Here is a 19,986-nt window from a genome sequence, read left to right on the forward strand (position 1 = left end):
CCTCCTCTAGTTTATTGAAAACATGTGTCTAAACCTCACAATCTTTTTCTAAAAAAATCTAGAATTTGTTTGTGGAAGTTTTCCACTTGTTTATATCTTAAAAAGAGTGTGTAAAATACCAAAAGGTGCCCTATCTATAGTAGAATATAGGAGGGTCATTCTTAGAGCATAGTTAGCTTGTTTTATGACTTTTATTGGGGTCTAAACTAAGAGACAAAATTATGGACGGGATTACTATTTTAACCTGGTTGTTTTTCCATCTTTGAAATGTAAATGTCAAAAATGGGTAACATGTGGCATGGTGGTTTTTCCCATAGTTTTGTAAAACCACAAGTTGCTTCCAGGTTGTAAAATCATTATAAAAGGAGGGCTTGGGGAGGTGTTTGGGTCATTGAGTATAGTTTGCAAGACTGGGTGCTAGAAGAAGTCTCTCTAAGTTTGAGTTGTGGTGATGGGCTCTTGCAAGAACTTGCATTGCAAGCATATTCTAAACATCTTAGTTTGATAATACATTGTGTGGATTTTGGAGGGTGGGCTTTTTCTCTTGGAAGGGTTTCCCCCCGGTAATAATTTTGTTATGTGTTCATTGTTATTTTGATTATATCATTATGCATTTCTTGAGATCTCTACAATAGTTAGTTGAATTTGCATAATTGTCCTATCAAATATTAGTATAGGAAGTGATTTCATGCACCTTTGCTTCCTTACAAATGGTATTAGAGCTTGGCCAATTTTGGTTCTATTTGTTGGGTATAGGGTTTTTTGAGCTAATAAAGGTTTGAGTGGGAGCTTGCGCAGAGTATTTCACTTATGTGTTGCAGGTTTGCAAAGATGGCAAGCATGTCAAGGAGAATTCATGTTAAAAAAATTTCTAGCACAAACTTTGAGATGTGGAAGATGAAGATGGAAGTTCTATTGAATGATCAAGATCTATCAGATGCAATTGATGGGAAGAAGTTGAGGCCCATAGATCTGACTTTATCTACATAGTATGATGTGACAAATGGGTAAAAGTACAAAGTTGTGTCACCTTTTAGGCTGGCAAATCAGAATGACTACATTTAAATTTTTCTATCTAAAAATCAATTTTGTTCAAACATATGATGTCGATCAATTCATTCTAGCTGAGTTATATATGGTCTAACACTTTTCCAATGGGAAATGTCTATTAAATGCATGTTTTATACTAGTTTATACCCAACTACTAAAGAAATAAAATTATTTCAAAAAAGTGGCATTTCAATAACTCTTAATATTTTTAAGATAGCTTTTTAATAACCTATAAAAACAATTTTATAGAGCTCATAGTCAAGAATATTATCATGTAGAGTTTATAGTGTTTTAATTAGATATAGTATATTGTAATTAAAAAAATTCTACAAGCATGTATTTTAACACTCAAAAAATGTTAAGTTTGAGAAAAAATAATATTTTAAATCATATCAATTTATATATATATATATATATATGACGTTCTAGAGGAGAGACTCCTATTCTAGAATGTATAATTTTTCTTTACGTTATAACAGATTTATTTTGAAAAATGTGGTGGGAGATGAAAACTATTGATTTCAAGTGAGTTGAAATTTGAATAATTATAAAAGAAAAAATATAAGTCTAAAGATGATTTTTATTTTTTATTGTTCTAGCTATATATGTTATCTATAACATAGTCTGAGATCAAAGGGAAGTAAGTTTATTTTCATATAGTTTTGTGGTGGGAACTATACCCCTAATTTTTAGCATTTTTTAGTTGCTAAAAAATTATCTATAAAAATTATGAACATATCTCAATTCTTATTCCAAATAATTATAAAAAATTATAATCTTAAATTTCATCTATTTCTACACATTTCATTAATTTACTTCATTTTTAAATTCAAAATAATAATAACAATTCTATGTCATTAAGGTGAACAATTATACTTTTGTTAGCCTTTTCCTTTACAAAAGGGTGACACAAGTTTATGCTTTTACCCATATAGGAAAGCTAAAGGTCTCATTAGATTGTGTCTTGTAGATTCAATTCTAGTTGATGTCTATGAAGAACCTTTGGAATAAGCTAAGTGAGATCTATCAAGTGAAATCACTTATAAACAAGATTTTCTTGAGGAAGAAGTTGTATTCCTTGAGAATGGAAGAAGGTGGACAAATTTTTAAGCATATGGAAAGCTTTAATATGTTGGTGACTCATTTGACCTCTATCAAGGTTCCAATGGATGAAGAAGAAAGGTGTCAAATCTTGCTATGTTCATTGCTTGACTCATGGGACAGACTTGTTATGGCCATAGGGAGCACTTCAATTGTCTTGAACATGGAGGACATTGTTGGTTCTTTACTTTCTAAGGAGATGACAGTGAAGGTCTCTCTAATTTCCAAAGAGGCTTTGAGTGTTTTAGGAAGATCAAAATAAAGAGGCAAGAACAAAAAGTAGCATGGTCATTCTAAGTCCAAGAATAAGGGGAGATTAAAATCTCCTGGTAAGTCCAAAGCAATTTGTTGGAATTGTGCCAAACCTAGACACTTTCTAAAGGATTACAATGAGGAGAAGAAAAATAAGAAGAAGAAGAAGCAATATTTTGATTCTAATTTCAAAAAGGAATATGGAGATTAATTCATCATAGCCTTGGCCACTTGTGCAGGTGAAAATGCATGGTTGATTGACTCAGGTGCATCTTTCCACATGACTCCTAATATAAATTGGTTTAGTAAGTATGCAAATTTTGATGGTGGTAAGATGTATCTAGGTGATAACTTAGTTCTTGATATTTTTGGTCATGGAAGTATTTGTGTGAAATTTTTTGACTACACAATTAGAAGATTTGATGGTGTCTTGATATCCCTAGACTAGCAAGGAATTTGTTATTTGTTAGAAAACTAATAGATGCGTGTGTGCATGTACAGTTTTATAAAGTGGGTGTAAAAATGGTAAGAAGTGTTATGGTAATAGAAAGAGGAAGAAGATTGGGTACATTGTACTAGCTTGATGCATGCACAATTCAATGTAAGAGTATTTCTGATAAGACTATGCAGAGTACTACTTTGTTAGAGAATGAGAGGGTTTCTCTTTCCATAGATGGTAGTAGTTTTTGGGTACCCAAGGGTGCTTTGTCTACTAAATAAAAGTTTCCTTTAGAGAAGACCATGTTATGGCACTAGAGACTTAGCCACATAGGTAAGAAGGGTCTATGAACCTTGAAAAATAAGAACCTTGTTGATGAGATGAATGACTACAATCTTGAATTAAAATTTTTGTGAGCATTGTATCTATTGTAAACAAAACCACATTCATTTTTACTTGAGGTCTCATAAGTCCTCATGTATTTTGGAAATAATCCATTAGGATGTATTTGGTCCATTTGATGTTCTGTCTATTAGTAGATCAGTTTATTATGTTTCTTGCATTGATGGTTTCAGTAGAAGAACATGGGTTTATTTCCTTGGGAGTAAAGTAGAAGTTTTTACTCATTTCAAATAATTTAAAGCAATAGTTGAGTTGTAAACTAGAAAGAAAATAAAATGTTTTAGAACTAATAATTGTTGTAAATTTTGCTCCAATTATTTTGACACATTTTGTAAAGATTGTGCTATTAAAAGAGAGAAGACAACTCTATATTCTCCACAATAAAATGGAGTTGCAGAAAGAATGAAGATGACCCTAATGGAGAAGGCTAGGAGTATGCTAAGTGGGGCTAGACTAGAACAAAAGTTATTTCCTAAAGTTGTAGCCACTACTTGCTACTTAATAAAAAAGTCTCCTACATTAGCTCTTATTCATAGGATGTCAATCGAAGTGTGGTTGAGCCAGAAGCCTTCACTTAGACATCTAGGACTATTTGGTTGGAAAGCATATGCTCATGTGCCAAAGGAGAAGCAAACAAAATTGGACAACAAAGCTATTAAACATACTTTCATCAAATACAACTATGGTGTGAAAGGATACGAGCTTTAGAATCCTATTGATAAAAAGGTATTTTATTCAACAAGTGAACATATTTTGAGAGAAGCTAAGCCTTGTTCTTTCATAGTGCAACCAAAACAAATAGAAGAAAAGAAAGAGGTGATTCAACTACCTCCTACATTAGAGAAAGTTGAATTGAGGCCTTTAGAAAGATAAGAAATCAAAGAGAGCTCTACGATTTTTGAATCATCGAAGGAAGAAGAGGTACTTGAAGGTAAACTTGAACCATATCTTGTTCAAAGATCTAATAGACAAACAAAATGACTTGAAAGGTATGAGTATTCTCTTGATGATTGGAAATGCAAATTTTCATTGAATGTTAATATTGATGAACCAAGATCTACACAAGAGGCTCTTGGAATGAATGATTTAGATTTCTAGAAAATAGCCATGTATGAAGAAATGAAAGATCTTAAGAGGAATCAAACATGGGACCATGTACCATTTCTTGAAAGATAGGAGCTTGTTGTTTATAAATAGGTGTTCAAATGGAAGATGGGTTTAGATGGAAGCATTGATATATATAAAGCACGTTTGGTTGCAAAAGGTTACTCTCAAGTGGAGGGAGTAGATTACAGTAAGATTTTTTCTCCAGTAGTCAAAATGATATCCATTAGATTTTTGCTTTCTATTATAGTAGCTTATGATCTAGAGATCAAGAAAATGGATGTGAAAACTACTTTCTTTCATGGATATTTGGAGGAATAAAATTACATGTCATAGCCATAGCAGTATGTGGTAAAAGGTAAAAGTCATTTGGTTTGTAAATTGAAGAAATCCTTGCATTGTTTAAAACAAAGTCCTAGGATGTGGTACCAGAAGTTTAGTACATATGTATTGAGTTTGGGGTATGTACAATCTAAATCTAATCACTGTATATATTTCAAATTTGATGGTGATGGTTTCTTGGTTATTGCCTTGTATGTCAATGAAATTTTTTTTATTGGCAAAGGAAAAGGTTTGATTGTAGAGTTAAAATCTTAGCTCTCTATAAAGTTTGAAATGAAAGATCTTGGCATAGCAAGGTACGTTCTAGGAATGGAGATTATAAGAGATAGACAGAACAAAAAGCTTTGGCTAGGCCAGAGTAAGTATGTTCTAGTACTATTCTAAAAATGTTCAATATGTAGGATTCAAGACCATTGAGTGTTCTTGTTACAATGGGAACATAGATTTCTAGTTCACAGTGTCTCACATCGAGTAGCATATCAGAGTGTTGTTGGAAGTTTGATGTATGCTATAGTCTATACAGGACCAAACATTTCCCAAGCAGTGGGAGTACTTTCCTGTTATATGTCTAATCCAGGAAGAGTAAAATAGGATGCAGTAAAAAAAATTTCAAATACTTGTGGGGTACCTCAAAGTACTTGATATGTTTTCATGGAACATGAAATGAGCATTCCTCATTTACTTGAGGCTATGTGGATTTAGACTTGGCCAATGATGTTGATAGTAGAAGATCCACTAGTGCATATGTATTTACAGTATTTGATGGAGCAATTAGTTGGATGAGCAAGTGACAGGATGTGGTCATTATGTCCACTATTGAGGCAGAGTATATGGCAGCTATTCATTCCTGCAAGAAAGCCATCTGGCTAAAGAGATTGTTTTTATATATAGAGTTCAAAAAGGGTGCAGTGACAATTTATAGTAATAGTTAGAGTGCAATCTACCTAGCAAAGAGTTTGACTTTTCATGCTAGGACTAAGCACATTAGAATACAGTATAATTTTGTGAGAGATATAGTTGAGGATGACAAGGTGAAGCTAGAGAAGGGGGAGACTTTGGTGAATGTTGTTGATGCATTAACTAAGCCTATAAGCATAGAGAAATTTAGATGGTGTTTGGAGTCTATGGGCCTCTCAGCCCCTAGCAATTAAGTCCATCATATTTTGGATCCCCTAACTCTTGCAAGGTATCCCACAAGTGGGAGAATGTTGAGAACATGTGTCTCAACCTTGCAATATTTTTATGGAAAATTTTAGAATTTTTTTGTGGAAGTTTTCCACTTGTTTATATCTTGGAAATGAGTGTATAAAATACCAAAAGGTGCCCTATCCATAGTAGAATATAGGAGGGCCATTTTTAGAGCATAGTTAGCTTGTTTTATGACTTTTATGGGGGTTTAAACTAAGAGACAAAATTATGGGTAGAATTACTATTTTAACCTAGTTTTTTTTTCATCTTGCAAATGTAAATGTCAAAAATGGGTAACATGTGGCATGGTAGTTTTTCCCATGGTTTCATAAAACCACAAGTGGTTTGCAGGTTGTAAAATCACTATAAAAGAATGGCTTGGGGAGGTGTTTGGTCATTGAGTTCAGTTTGCAAGACTAGGTGCTAGAAGAAGTCTCTTTGAGTTTGAGTTATGGTAATATGCTCCTATAAGTAGTTGCATTTCAAGTGTATTGTAATAATCTTGGTTTGATAATACATTGTGCAATTTTGGAGGGTAGGGCTTTTTTTCTTCAGAAAGGTTTCCCCACGATAATCATTGTGTTATGTGTTCATTATTATTTTGATTATATATCATTATGCATTTCTCAAGATCTCTACAATAGTTAATTGAATTTGCATAATCATCCCTCAAATATTAGTTTAGGAAGCAATTTTGTGCACCTTTTCTTCCTTACAAGTGGCATCAAAGCCTAGCTAGTTTTGGTTATATTTCTTGGGCACAAGATTTTTTGAGCTAATAAAGGTTTGAGTGGGAGTTTGTGCAGAGTAATTCATTTTTGTGTTGTAGGATTGCAAACACAACAAGTATGTCATAATAAATTGATGTTGAATTTTTTTTGGCACAAGCTTTGAGATGTGGAAGCTGAAGATGGATGATTTATTAAATGATTGAGATTGAAGAGATGTGATTGATGAGAAGAAGCTAAGGCCCACAGATCCAACTTTAGTCACACAATATGATGTGACAAATAGAAAAGCTAAAGGTCTCATCAGATTGTGTCTTGCAAACTCAATTTTAGTTAATGTCCATGAAGAACCTACCATGAAGAATCTTTCGAATAAACTAAGTGAGATATATCAAGAGAAATCACTTGTAAACACGATTTTCTTAAGGAAGAAGTTGTATTTCTTGAGAATGGAAGAAGGTGGACAAATTTTTGAGCATCTAGAAAGCTTTAATATGTTGGTGACTCATTTGACCTCTATTGTGGTGCTAATGGATCAAGAAGAAAGGTGCTCAATTTTGCTATGTTCATTGCTAGACTCATGGGATAGCCTTGTTATGGCCATAGAGAGCACTTTAGTTGTTTTGAAGTTGGAGGATGTTGTTGGTTCTCTACATTTTGAGGAGATGAGAAGGAAGGTCTCTCTAAATGCCAAAGAGGCTTTGAGTGTTCAAGGAATACCAAAAGAAAGAGGTAAGAAAAAAAAAAGCAGCATGGCTATTCTAAGTCCAATAATAACGGGAGATCAAAACCTCCTGGTATGTCCAAGGCAATCTACTGGATTGTGGTAAACCTAGACACTTCTAAAAGGATAGTAAAGAGGAAAAGAAAATGAAGAAGAAGCAAGATTCTAATTCTAAGTCTGAAAAGGAAGATGGAGATGCTTTCATCATAGCCTTAGCCACTCGTGTAGGTGTTTAATAGACTAAGGTGCATCTTTCCACATGACTCCTAATAGAAATTGGTTTAATATTGTATGAAAATTTTGATGGTGGTAAGGTGTATTTGTGTAATAACTCAATTCTTGATATTGTTGTTCATGGAAGTATTCGTATGAAATTTTTAGATGGTAGAATTAGAAGATTTGATGGTTTCTTGCATATCCTTGGACTAGTGAGAAAGTTATTATCTGTTAGTAAACTAATAGATGTAGGTGTGCATGCATAGTTTTCTAAAGTAGGTGTAAAAATGGTGAGAGGTGTTATGATAATAACAAGAGGAAGTAGATTGAGTGCATTGTTCTAGCTTTAAATGCACAATAGAGTGCAAGAGTACTCCTGATAAGACTATGAAGAGGACTACTTTGTTGGAGAAGGAGAGGGTTTCTCTTTCAACATATGGTCATAGTTTTTGGGTACCCAAGCCTATGTCTACTGAATCAAATTTGCCTATAGAAAAGACCATGTTATGGTACTAGAGACTCAACCACATAGGTGAGAAGGTTCTATGGACCTTGAAAAATAAGAACCTTGTTGATGGGTTGAATGACTACAAACTTGAATTTGATTTTTTTGAGCATTGTGTCTATTGCAAACAAAATCACATTCATTTTTACTCAATTTCTCATAAGTCCTCATGTATTTTGGATATAATCCATTTGGATGTATTTGGTCCAGTTGATGTTCTATCTATTGGTAGATCAATTTATTATGTTTCTTTCATTCGTGATTTTAGTAGAAGAACATGGGTTTATTTCCTTGGGAGTAAAGCTAAAGTTTCCAGTCATTTCAAAGAATTTAAAGTAATTGTTGTGTTACAGACTAGAAAGAAAATAAAATGTTTGAGAATTGATAATGGTTGTGAATTTTTCTCCAATGATTTTGACACATTTTTTAAAGATTGTGGTATTAAAAGAGAGAAGACACTTACATATTCTCCATAGAAGAATGGAGTTGCAAAAAAGAATGAACATGACCCTAATGGAGGAGGCTAGTAGTATGCTAAGTGGAGTTGGATTTGAACCAAAGTTCTTGGATATGTTGTAGCCACTACCTACTAGCTGATAAATAGGTCTCCTACATAATCTCTTGTTGATAAGACACCAATGGAAGCATGGTCAGTCCACAAGCCATCACTTAGACATCTAAGAGTGTTTGGTTTCAAAGCATATGCTCATATGCCAAAGGAGAGGGAAACAAAATTGATCAACAAAGCTATTAAATATATTTTCATTACATACAACTATGGTGTGAAAGGATAAAATCTTTGGAATCTTAGTGAACAAAAGGTATTTTATTCAAGAAGTGTTATTTTTAGATAAACTATGCCTTCTTTTTCTAGAATGCAACCAAAACAAATAGAAGAAAAGAAAGATGTGAATCAACTACCTAATACACTGGAGAAAGTTGAATTGAGGCCTTTAGAAAGACAAGAAATCAAAGAGAGCTCTACGAGTTCAACATCATTAGAGGAAGAAGAGGTGCTTGAAGTTGAACCTAAACTAGATCTTTTTCTAAGATCTACTAGACAAAGGAAACCATCTAAAAGGTATGGGTATTCTCTTTATGATTGGAGATGCATATTTGCATTGAATGCTAATATTGATGAGCCAAGATTTGTACAAGAGGCTCTTGGTATGAAAGATTTAGATTCCTGGAAAATAGCCATGGATGAAGAAATGGTAGCTCTTAAAAGTAATCAAACATGGGACCTTGTATCATTGCTTGTAAATGGGTGTTCAAGAGGAAGATGGGTTCATATGGAAGTATTGAGAAGTATAAAGCATGTTTGGTTGCAAAAGGTTACTCTTAGGTTGAGGGAGTAGATTACGGTGATATTTTTTCTCCAATAGCCAAAATGAAATCCATTAGAGTTTTGCTTTCTATTGTAGTAGCTTATGATCTAGAGATCAAGCAAATGGATGTGAAAACTACTTTCCTTCATGGAGATTTGGACGAATAAATTTACATGTCATAGCTAGAGCACTATGTGGTAAAAGGTAAAAGTCATTTGGTTTTTAAATTGAAGAAATCCTTGTATGGTCTAAAGCAAAGTCCTAGGATGTAGTACCAGAAGTTTGATACATATGTGTTGAGTTTGGATTTGTGTGACTAAATATGATCACTATATATATTTGAAATCTGATTGTTATGGTTTTCTTGTTATTGCCTTGCATTTTATTGGAAAATAAAAAGGTTTGATTTCAGAGTTAAAATCTTAGCTCTCTATAAAGTTTGAAATGAAAGTTCTTGGTGTGGAAAGGTATATTCTGGGAATGGAGATTATAAGAGATAGATAGAACAAAAATCTTTGGCTAGGCTAGAGTAAGTATGTTAGTACTATATTGAAAAGTTTCAATATGTAGGATTCAAGACCATTGAGTGTTCCTATTACAATGTGAAAAAATCTTTCTAGTTCATTGTGTCCCACATCCCCATTGGAGATGGAGAAATGTGTCAAGTAGCATATCAGAGTGTTATTGGAAGTTTGATGTATGCTATGGTCTGTATAAGACCATACATTGCCCAAGCAGTGGGAGTATTTTATGGTTATATGTCTAATTTAGTAAGAGTATATTGGGATGCATAAAAAAGAGTTTTTAGATACTTTCAGGGAACCTCAGAGTACTCAATATGTTTTCATCGAATAGGAAACAAGTATTCCTTCGATATTCGAGGCTGTGTGCATTAAGAATGGGCTGACAATCTTGATAGTAGAAGACCCACTAGTGCATATGTGTTTAAACATTATTTGGTGGTGCAATTAGTTGGATGAGAAAGAGATAGGTTGTGATTGATTTTTCCACTACTGAGGTAAAGTATATGGCATCTACTCATGCCTGCAAGGAAGCCATTTGGCTAAAGAGATTGTGTTCAGATATAGAGTTCAAACAAGGTGCAATGACAATTTAAAGTGACAATTAGAGTGCAATATGCCTAGCGTGGAACCCAACTTTTCATGCCAAGACCAAGCACATTCACATATAATATCATTTTTTGAGAGATATGGTTGAGGGTGGCAAGGTGAAGCTGGAGAAGGTGGAGACTTTGGTGAATATTGTTGATGCATTAGCTAAGTCCATGAGCTTAGAGAAATTTAGATGGTGTTTGGAGTTTATGGGCCTCTTGGCACCTAGCAATTAAGTCCATGATATTTTGGATCCCCTAACACTTGCAAGGTGTTCGATAAGTGGGAGAATGTTGAAAACATGTGTCTCAGACTTTCAATCTTTTTCTAGAAAATTCTAGGATTTGTTTGTGGAAGTATTCCACTTGTTTATATCTTGGAAAATAGTGTATAAAATACCAAAAGGTGCCCTATCCATAGTAGAATATAGGAGGGCCATTTTTAGAGCATTTAGCTTCTTTTATGAATTTTATGGGGGTCTAAACTAAGAGACAAAAATATATGATTTTTATCTAAGTATTATACATACATACATACATACATACATACATACATACATATATCTATCTATCTATGTATTATACACACACGTGTGTGTGTGTGTGTGTCCTTTTATTCATTTCTTCTATTATTCTTGATTTAATAATTTTTCTCTTGACTTTCTTACATGTGTATACCATTTTCTTAGTTATTAGGAACATCAAATCTCTTCAAATTATTCACAAAATGACAACAAATCATAACCCCTCTTTAGCCATAATTAAAAAAATGTGTAATCAATGATTCTAACGAAACCAGTCCGCCATCACATAGAGACTCTTTGTTAGTGAATTGCAGAGGGCCAACCACAACTAATACTTGTAGATATGATGCATAGAAGATGCTAAGAAATAAATTATTGCATACTCGATATTGGTCTTCCTACAGACAATGTGCAAAATATCGAAGTTTCAACCATTGAAGATGTGTGTGAAGCATTCCAATGTTTGCAAAAAATTAGAGGCATTTTCCACACTTTTACAAGAATTGTACTATGATCAACTTTATAATGATGGAAATGTTGCAGTGATTAAACTTCACTTCTAAAGGTTTTTCTAAGTTTATTTAGATGTATATGACAACAATGTATCTACACAGTTTGAGCGTACTAAAACTTGTCTATCTTACAATAAGTTTGAGAATATGTCGATGAATGAAACCATGTGTGTGGAACCATAATCTGTGTTAGAATAAGTTGCCCTAGATTTCAACATCCTCTCTTAGAAAATGTTTTAGAATATCTTGACAATTAAGACCTATGTAAATCGAAGTATTAATTTCAAAAATTATTTCTCAAAAAAGGTAAGTTAATATTTCCAAAAAATGTAACTTATTATTTTGTCGATGTTTATGTATGTCAGTTGAGTCAAATGGATTTTGGAAGTATCTCTATCATGTGTGTGTGTGTGTGTGTGTGTGTGTGTGTGTGTGTGTGTGTGTGTGTTTCGATGTTATTGTATGAGTTAATAATTTTATGTCTTATAGTAAATTTGAAATTATCTCTACAATTCAAACTACGTGTCAAGAAGAATTTAAAATTTCATAAATATTACCAAAAGCAATACCTTATTATAGCTTATTAACATCTTTATCTATTGTATCAATGTTTACTATGTCAAATGAGTCAAACAGATTTTAAATGTCAATGAGATTTTTAAATTTAATAAATATTTGAAAAAAAAATCAAATTATAATCTAATGGGTTTTGTAAACATCTCTCTCTCTTTTGTCAATTTTTTCATTACTCAATCGAGTTTAGTGGATTTTATAAACATTATTATCTATTGTATCAATGTTGAGTTATCTCAATTATTCATAGACATGTTGATTTAGGTTCATGCAAAAATAAGTCGTGTTCTCAAAACACACTAAATTTATATTCTACTATATACATGATTCTCATGTTATCTACCACTATTTTTGAAAATAGATATCGTACAAAAAAGACAATAGAGACATAATGCAATTATTCATAAGTAAAGTTATTGTAGCACATTGACTAGAATAAAAGACAATTTATTAATGCTTTCATCCAAAATAAATTTTGTAGTTCATCCACAATTGAAAATTTAATTATTCTAATTGCTTTATAGAAATAATAACACAATGTCCACATAAAAAAGTCACGATGAAATAATCAGCAATGAAGATGATGCACCAATATTAGACACCATGGTTCTAAAATTGAGCCCACATTCCATAACCAAGATATAGAGTGGACAAATACTCAATGAACCAATTCGACAAATTGTTGCTATCTCCAAATTTAGTGGTATGGATGAGAGCAAGAGGTGATACAAGCTATATGTATCTAATGGTGTCCATAGTCAAAGAGCGTCAATACCAACTAGATAAAATCATTTTGTACTCAATGAAGATATGGTGGTTGGAACAATTATTTGATTAATAAAGTATAGTAGCCCAAAAATAAGTACAAATAGGTTAGTACACAAATTCTTTATTACCTTAGTGTCATAGTATTATTCAAAATATTATTTATTATTTGGTTTATCCTCAATTAATAGTGATAATTGTAACACATCATTGATGATCTTGAGATCATAACTAGACAGAAGGAGATATTTGGGACACCTATTCATATTAAGCCAAAAAAATATGATAACAAATAAAAGGAAATAAAGAATGATCTAACCACATCAAATTAGTTCAACATTACTACACCACCACTACTAGTATCACACTAAAAGAAACTATTTTGTGTACAATCCTCATTAAAAAATCTTGATTAGATAAATAGGTTTTATAGGGACCCTGAAAGCGAAGAGTTAAAACAATAACAAGGCTGATAATAAGCGTGAAAAGCCAAGCCAAAAGAGTTCAAGTTCAAAGGCTGATAATAAGCCCAAGGCCCAGCCTAAAAACAAAGATCATTAAAAAGACTAGGAACATAAACTAATTAGAAATGACAAAGGCAAAAGCCCTAACAAAAAGAAAAAAAATAGATTGAGACAAAAGAATAGGTAGTGGATTAGTCCTCGTTCTTTCTCTCTAGGTCTTGCATGGCCTGAGCAGCCTCATAGGCCATCTGGTTCTCCTCAACCTCTTGCTAGTGCACCCTTTGATCCTTCTAGTCCTGACCATTGTTGATGTTTTCCTTTGCAATGTCGACCATCAGTCTGGTTTTTTCCCTATCTTTTCCTTCATCTTCTTCCTTCATAACTCTGTCTTTGATCTAGCCAGTTAAAGAAATAATGTTGTTGTTAATGGAGCTTAGCAGAAAAATCATCTAGTTTGAGAGATTATGATTGTAGATTTTGAGGTTGTTAATCCTTCTCTCCACCAACCTTAGCCTCTCACCGTTGTCATCTCTATTATTAGAATCCACTCCATTCCTATTATCCTCCATATGACCCACCTGCTCTTTGACCTCCTCCAGCTCATGGAAAAGCCACTTGATTGATTTGAAGTTATCAATCATACTGTTGTGGGCATTGTTTAAGAGGTTCAGCCTAGATTCCCTTGTATTATCAAAAATAGCCACAATCGCTAGGCCTATAAGTTCTTCAAGCCGCACCTCTTCTTGGTTTTCCACAAGGAACTACAGGTTCATGGCCTCTCTAAAAATGCCCATTTTCAAGGTCCTAACATTAGATTTTTTCCAAGCTTTCCTCCTATCTTTAACTTGCACCTCCCCACCCTTAGTCTCAAAATCCATTTTTTGCTCCTCAGGTTGGGCTTGAGTATGGATAGGAGAAAGAGGCAGTGAAGACATATCCCATTCTTGCTGCAATCTCTCATCCTCCAGACCCTCCCTCTTGCATTTCTTCCCTCCCTAGTCTTCCTTATTTTCCTCTTGCATCTCCTTTTACTCCTCTTTAGTCTCCACATCCTCATCATCATCATTGTAAACCTTCACATCCTTCATAGGTTGCTTCTGCCCATGAGCCCTAGGGCTTTTCCTACTTGGGGTAATGGAACAAGGCAAATTCTTGACTTGAAGGGTGACAATTTTATTAGCCGAAGAAATCTTTCCATCCTCAGAGCTAAAGCTCTAAATATCATTTGAGTCTGAAGAGAAGCTAGAGCTTCTAGAGGTCACATTCTTAGTCTGAGGTGGGGCATTGCTTATAGTCTGAGCCTCAAAGTGCTCATAAATGAGTAGCAAGAGCCCTTCATGCAGAGCGGGGTTATCAGTGGGCTTCTTTTTGAAGCTAACAACCGCTTTGCTCATGGAAGTTAACAAGTAAAAAGGAAAAGAAATTTTACAGCTATGCCAAAAATGATTCAAAAGAACAAAGTGGTGGGTATGAATCTGATCAAACCTAGGGTCCAAAGTAATGTACTCTATTATAGCTCTCATAACATACCTCCACAGTTTCCTCATGGTATCAGGAACATAATACTTGTCAATCTTCTTTAGGGCTTTCAATTCCTTTGTATCCTTCACAAAATCCTGCACAGTGTTAGCCAAAAGCTTCTTGTCCCTAAAAAACTTAAAACCCTCAATTAGGATTTCAAAAATAGTTGATATCACCTCCTTAGTGATCATGAAAGAAACCTCGTTCACCTTAACTCTGTCATCCTTCCATGAACCAACCATACTATTGGTCACCTCCTAATCAAAACCATGTAGTTTCTCAGTGTATCTAGTAATCCCACCCTGATCCAGTTGCTCCCAAACTTTTTCCCTACTCCATTTCTCTATTTCACTAACCGGCTTCTTTCTACACCTTTCACCTACCACATCTGCACTTTGCACATCCTCAATTCTCATATGCACCTCGCACTATGACTGATAGGAACCTCTTTGTTTGAGAAGAATATAGAAAGAAATGACCTTTTTGTTGCTCCTATTGCAAATGCAAAAAATGACCCAAAAAGCGTGTCAAAAAGTCTGTAATAAATTACAGCAATTAGAATTTCCCATGCTACCTTTTTGAGAAGTATCCTTTCCCCTTGATCCATTCACACTCATAATTGCACATTGATCTTCTTCGTACTTCCTTAGATCTTGTCCAGTTTGATCATGCTTTTGAGATTCTCTGGAAAAATATTTTCAAGATGCCATGTCATAATTTGGTTTGCGTTGACCCCTATATTAGCAAACCCATCAACAACTGGCTTAGCTTCCTGAAAAATATGAGTGACGTGGACTCTACCAAATTTGGCAAGAGTCTCACAAGTCTCATCAATAAGATTTTCAATTGACCATGATGGCTGAGAGTTGCCTTTAATACAATTTATAATGTTGTTTGAATCCCCTTCAAGCCAAAGCTTAGTAACTCCAATTTCAAATGCCAATTTGACAACATTATAGGCAGCATTTGCTTCCGCAAAGTGGTTGGTTTGAAATCTCAATGGTAGGGAAAAAGTTGCAATACCATCACCATTTTCATTCCTTATTATGCCTCCAGTTCTCGAGGAGCCAGGATTTCCCTTGGACACTCCGTCAAAGTTGGCTTTATGCCATCCTTCTAGGGGGAGAAGCCATTTGGCCTCCTGTCTTTTCATCTTTTTGTCTTTTGCCTTCTCCTTTTTTCTGCCACCTAATTCTATATCTTCCCCTTTTCTTACTGAATAGTTTTCCTTAATGTTTTCAAATATTTTCTTTCCTATCACTATAATCAGGTCCTCTTTATCTCTGAAGATTCTATTATTTCTCTCCTTCTAGATGCTCCAACAGAAATGAGGTAGGATCCAGGAACTTAATTCCTGCAAATCAGCCCTATTGAACATGCATTTCCATTGACAGAAGAAATCCAGAAGGTTAAAAGGCACACACTAGCTGAAGCCCAAGTCCTGAGTTAGGAAAACCCAAACCTCTCTGGAGAAAGAGCAATGAATGAACAAATGATTGCTAGTCTTCATCTGATCTTTACATAACACACATTTTTTGGGCATAATATGGCCTCTTTTAATGAGGTTATCTTGCATGAGGATTTTTTTCCTGTAGAGCCAACTAATAGAACATATTAATTTTTGGAATGAGGCTAGGAAGCCAAGCCCTCGACCAGGGAGGAATCTCGTTTAATCTCCAAAGGGCTAAATACCTAGAGGCAGCAGTATATAGCCCATTGGTGTTATTTCCCTAGGCAAATTCATCCTTGTTGTTATGTAGGGCCATAGAGTTTAGCATTATCATGATAGGATTAAGATCTTGAAAGATGATGGATAGGTCTATCCATCCCTGGTCGTTCCTATGGTTACTAACTTTCTGCCCAAAAATGGTTGATGTGGTCATTCACCCAGACCTCATAGCTGGGGTTGTTCATAAGAGGGTCTTGAATAAGCTAGCTATCAGACCAAAACTGGATATCCTCCCCATTTCCAAATTTCCAAGAGACTTTAGAATTTGACAAGTCCATGGCTTTTAAAAAACCATTCCAAACAGTGGAACCTCTTGGGATATCTTCATTGAAGAGGGTGAACTATCTAGAGGGCCTCTTTATACACTTGTTTTCCATAATATCTCTCCATTCCCTTGTGCTACTGAAGATACACCATATTTTCTTAGCCAAAAGAGCCTTGTTGAGGTGACTAAGCTTCCTGATGCCTAGACCTCCATATTTCTTGGGGAGGCAAACTTTTTCCCAAGCAAAGAGAGGATACCTTTTATTCTTTTTAGCCCCTGTCCATAAGAAGTCTCTCTAAATTTTTTCCATCCTCTCAGCAAATTTCCTAGGGATCACAAAAAGGCTCAAAGAATAAACAAGAAAGTTCTGAAGGGTGGATTTAACCAGTTGGCATTTTCTAGCTTGGCTAAGAGAGGCCCCTTTCCAACCAACCAGCTTCTTACTAAATCTTTCCATAATGTCATTCCATAAATAATTAGGAGGATTTGTGCCCAAAGGAAGCCCAAGATAGGCAGAGGGAAGCTTCCCCACACTACATCCCATAATTCTGGAGATTTTCTTCTGTCTGTCCTCAGGAGTGTTGATAAAGAAAATAGAACTCTTTTCCTAGTTGAGGGACTATCCCGACCCTCTAGAGTAGATATCCAAGATGTCCTTCATTGCCTTTGCCTCCTTAATAGAAGCCTCAACTCCCATTATAGTATCATCAACAAATCGCTGATGCATAAAAGGGGTATTTTTAGAAGAAGGTTTAAAACCTTTGATTCTCCCATCCTTATTCTTCTCTATAATTTTGCCTATGCATTCCACCAAGATTATGAATAGAATAGGTGAGGGAGGATCCCCCTAATGAAGACCATGAGGAGGTTTGAAAAAATTAGAGGGGGATCCATTGACTAAGATACAAGTGAGGAAGTAGTAACCAACTGAGAGATTAGCTTACAAATTTTTTCATCAAACCCAAAAGCCTTAAGCACCATATCTAGGAAGGAAAGACCAGTCAACCCTGTCATAGGCTTTTAAAAGATGTAATAGTTTCTCATAGACATGAAAAGTTGTTAGAGAGACATTCACATCCACCACAACAAATAGTAAACCATTGTACTACAACATTAGCCATTGAGAAGCCAATTTAATAATTAGAGATGCACTCATTGGAGGATGAAAAAAATCCAATACAACAACAAAGAATCAATCTCCAACAAAATCAACTTCTACAGCAAAAATGACACAAGAGCAAAAAAATGCTAAGAATACTATGGGCGTAATAAAGAAAAGGTAAGTGTCCAAAAGTATGCCAAAATATTGCAACAACTTTAAAAACATATACAACAAACAGACAATGGTCAACAATTAATGGAACAAAAAATTATTTTGAATTCTTAGGACCAACATTGTGGGTTCCAAAAAATAATAAACAAGTGCAAAGAATGGAACATACAAACAATACTATGGCACACAATAAAATACACAATGAATTGATGCTTTGAAAAAGTTACAAACATGCACTATATGCAAAGAATTCTGTCCACAAATATGCATTCAATTATCAAGCACAACTCGCACATGCAATCGATGCTAGCATGAAAAGGACATACATTAGTTTTTATTCTTAAACAACATGGATTTGGGAGAGAAACCTTGTGTAGTCAAAAGATTAATCCATGTTGAAGAAATTTAGATTGCTATAGTTAACATAGTATTACAAGTTACTCAAAATTTTAGAAGTTGGTATAAATATTGTGGCCACACGATAATCTTTGCACAAGATAGTAAAAAATTATAACAATATTTCCACAAATGATAGAAGATATAGATATACTCATTGTTCAAAGATTACATACAATAGGTGAATCCTATGATTTTTATGTTTTTAGAATTCATATTATAGATGCATTACAATACAAGATCTAATATGATCCCTACTATAAGGATGTCACCATTCATGTTGATCATCTAGCTGAGATCACTAAAGTAAGAATAGATTTATCCAATATGCTTAAAATTATTGAGACAACTAAAGACATACCATTGGAAATCAATGAAGAACATAATGAAATTAGCACAACATATACAATAAGAGTTATTAGTAAGCCACCAAAAGTTTCTCCTGAGCTACAAATCATAAAACAAAGATTACAACTTGAAGGAAATTCAAGTGATATAAAAGATTGGTCAGAGATAGATTCATGTCAAATAAATTAATATAACACCCAGGGCTTACTAGTTATGTAATTTCTCACTCTATTTCCAAAAGGGTCAACACTTTATATGGAACCTAGGATAAGGGAACTTCATCTGCATAAATTTGCACAACACTTAATAAGGTTTTATGATAACAAATTTGGAAGACATCCACAATTTCCATATTTTTTCTTCAATCTAATGGTTAGACATTGTAGCCAAGCAGTTGTAGCAACAATCATTAAAATAAATATAGAGGATACTATGCCTACTATAGAATATCTCATGCAAGCCTACAAATTTTGTGGAGCAATTAGTTGGCACAATAATTGGTGCACTATAATTCTTCAATGCAAGGTACAGGCCCAAATTAGAGTAGTCATCAAATGGATCTAATAAATATGATCAATTAGATAGGATCACCAACCCTCTTCTTCACACTTAGTGCAGTAGACACAAAATGGCTAGATCTACATTAGTTATTTTCAAATGATACTTCTCCAATGATGTTATCAAACAAACAGCACATGGAAAACATAATCAATAAACCTCACATAGGAGCATTATAAATGCATCACCACTATACAATTTTTTGTGAGGAAGTTATTTTAAAGTTTCTCTGTGCAAAAAAAAATTAGTACAGAACAGAATGACAAAATAGAGGAAGCACACATGTACAAGGAGTAATTTAGATTAAAAAATGTTAGAGTAAAGCATTAATTTCATTTCATTTATTAAATTAACTTTATTCCCTTCTTAAGATTTCTTTTTATGCATTCTTTTTTGCATCTCTATTTAATAATTAATTAGTAATTATTAAATAGTCTTTTCTTTTAGGTTACCCTTTTGGGTTTTGGTCTCCTTTAATAAGGATTGATTTTTTGTGATCTTTTTGATCTCTTCTATTTTTGAGAATACATTATCATATTTTTTAGAGCAAAACCCTTGCCTCCTCTCA

At 34.0% G+C, this 19,986-nt stretch overlaps 1 long non-coding RNA gene across 11 annotated transcripts in view; it reads left to right on the forward strand.

The window, feature by feature from the left end:
- Nucleotides 1-19,986, forward strand: part of LOC149542026 (uncharacterized) — a 269,466-nt gene that overhangs the window by 6,021 nt on the left and 243,459 nt on the right. Inside the window, exon 3 of one of the 11 annotated variants that reach the window (XR_016355412.1) lies at nt 757-1,144. The exons of 8 other annotated variants lie outside the window; for them this stretch is intronic. This is a non-coding gene — a long non-coding RNA (uncharacterized LOC149542026). Of the gene's footprint in view, nt 1-756; nt 1,145-19,986 lie in introns of those variants that run through there. 2 more of the 11 variants (XR_016355409.1, XR_016355411.1) reach the window with 2 other exon arrangements.

The sequence above is a fragment of the Cupressus sempervirens genome, chromosome 8 (genome assembly GCF_028749045.1).
Source record: "Cupressus sempervirens isolate cs-2001-9-10 chromosome 8, ASM2874904v1, whole genome shotgun sequence".
NCBI classification, from domain to species: domain Eukaryota; kingdom Viridiplantae; phylum Streptophyta; class Pinopsida; order Cupressales; family Cupressaceae; genus Cupressus; species Cupressus sempervirens.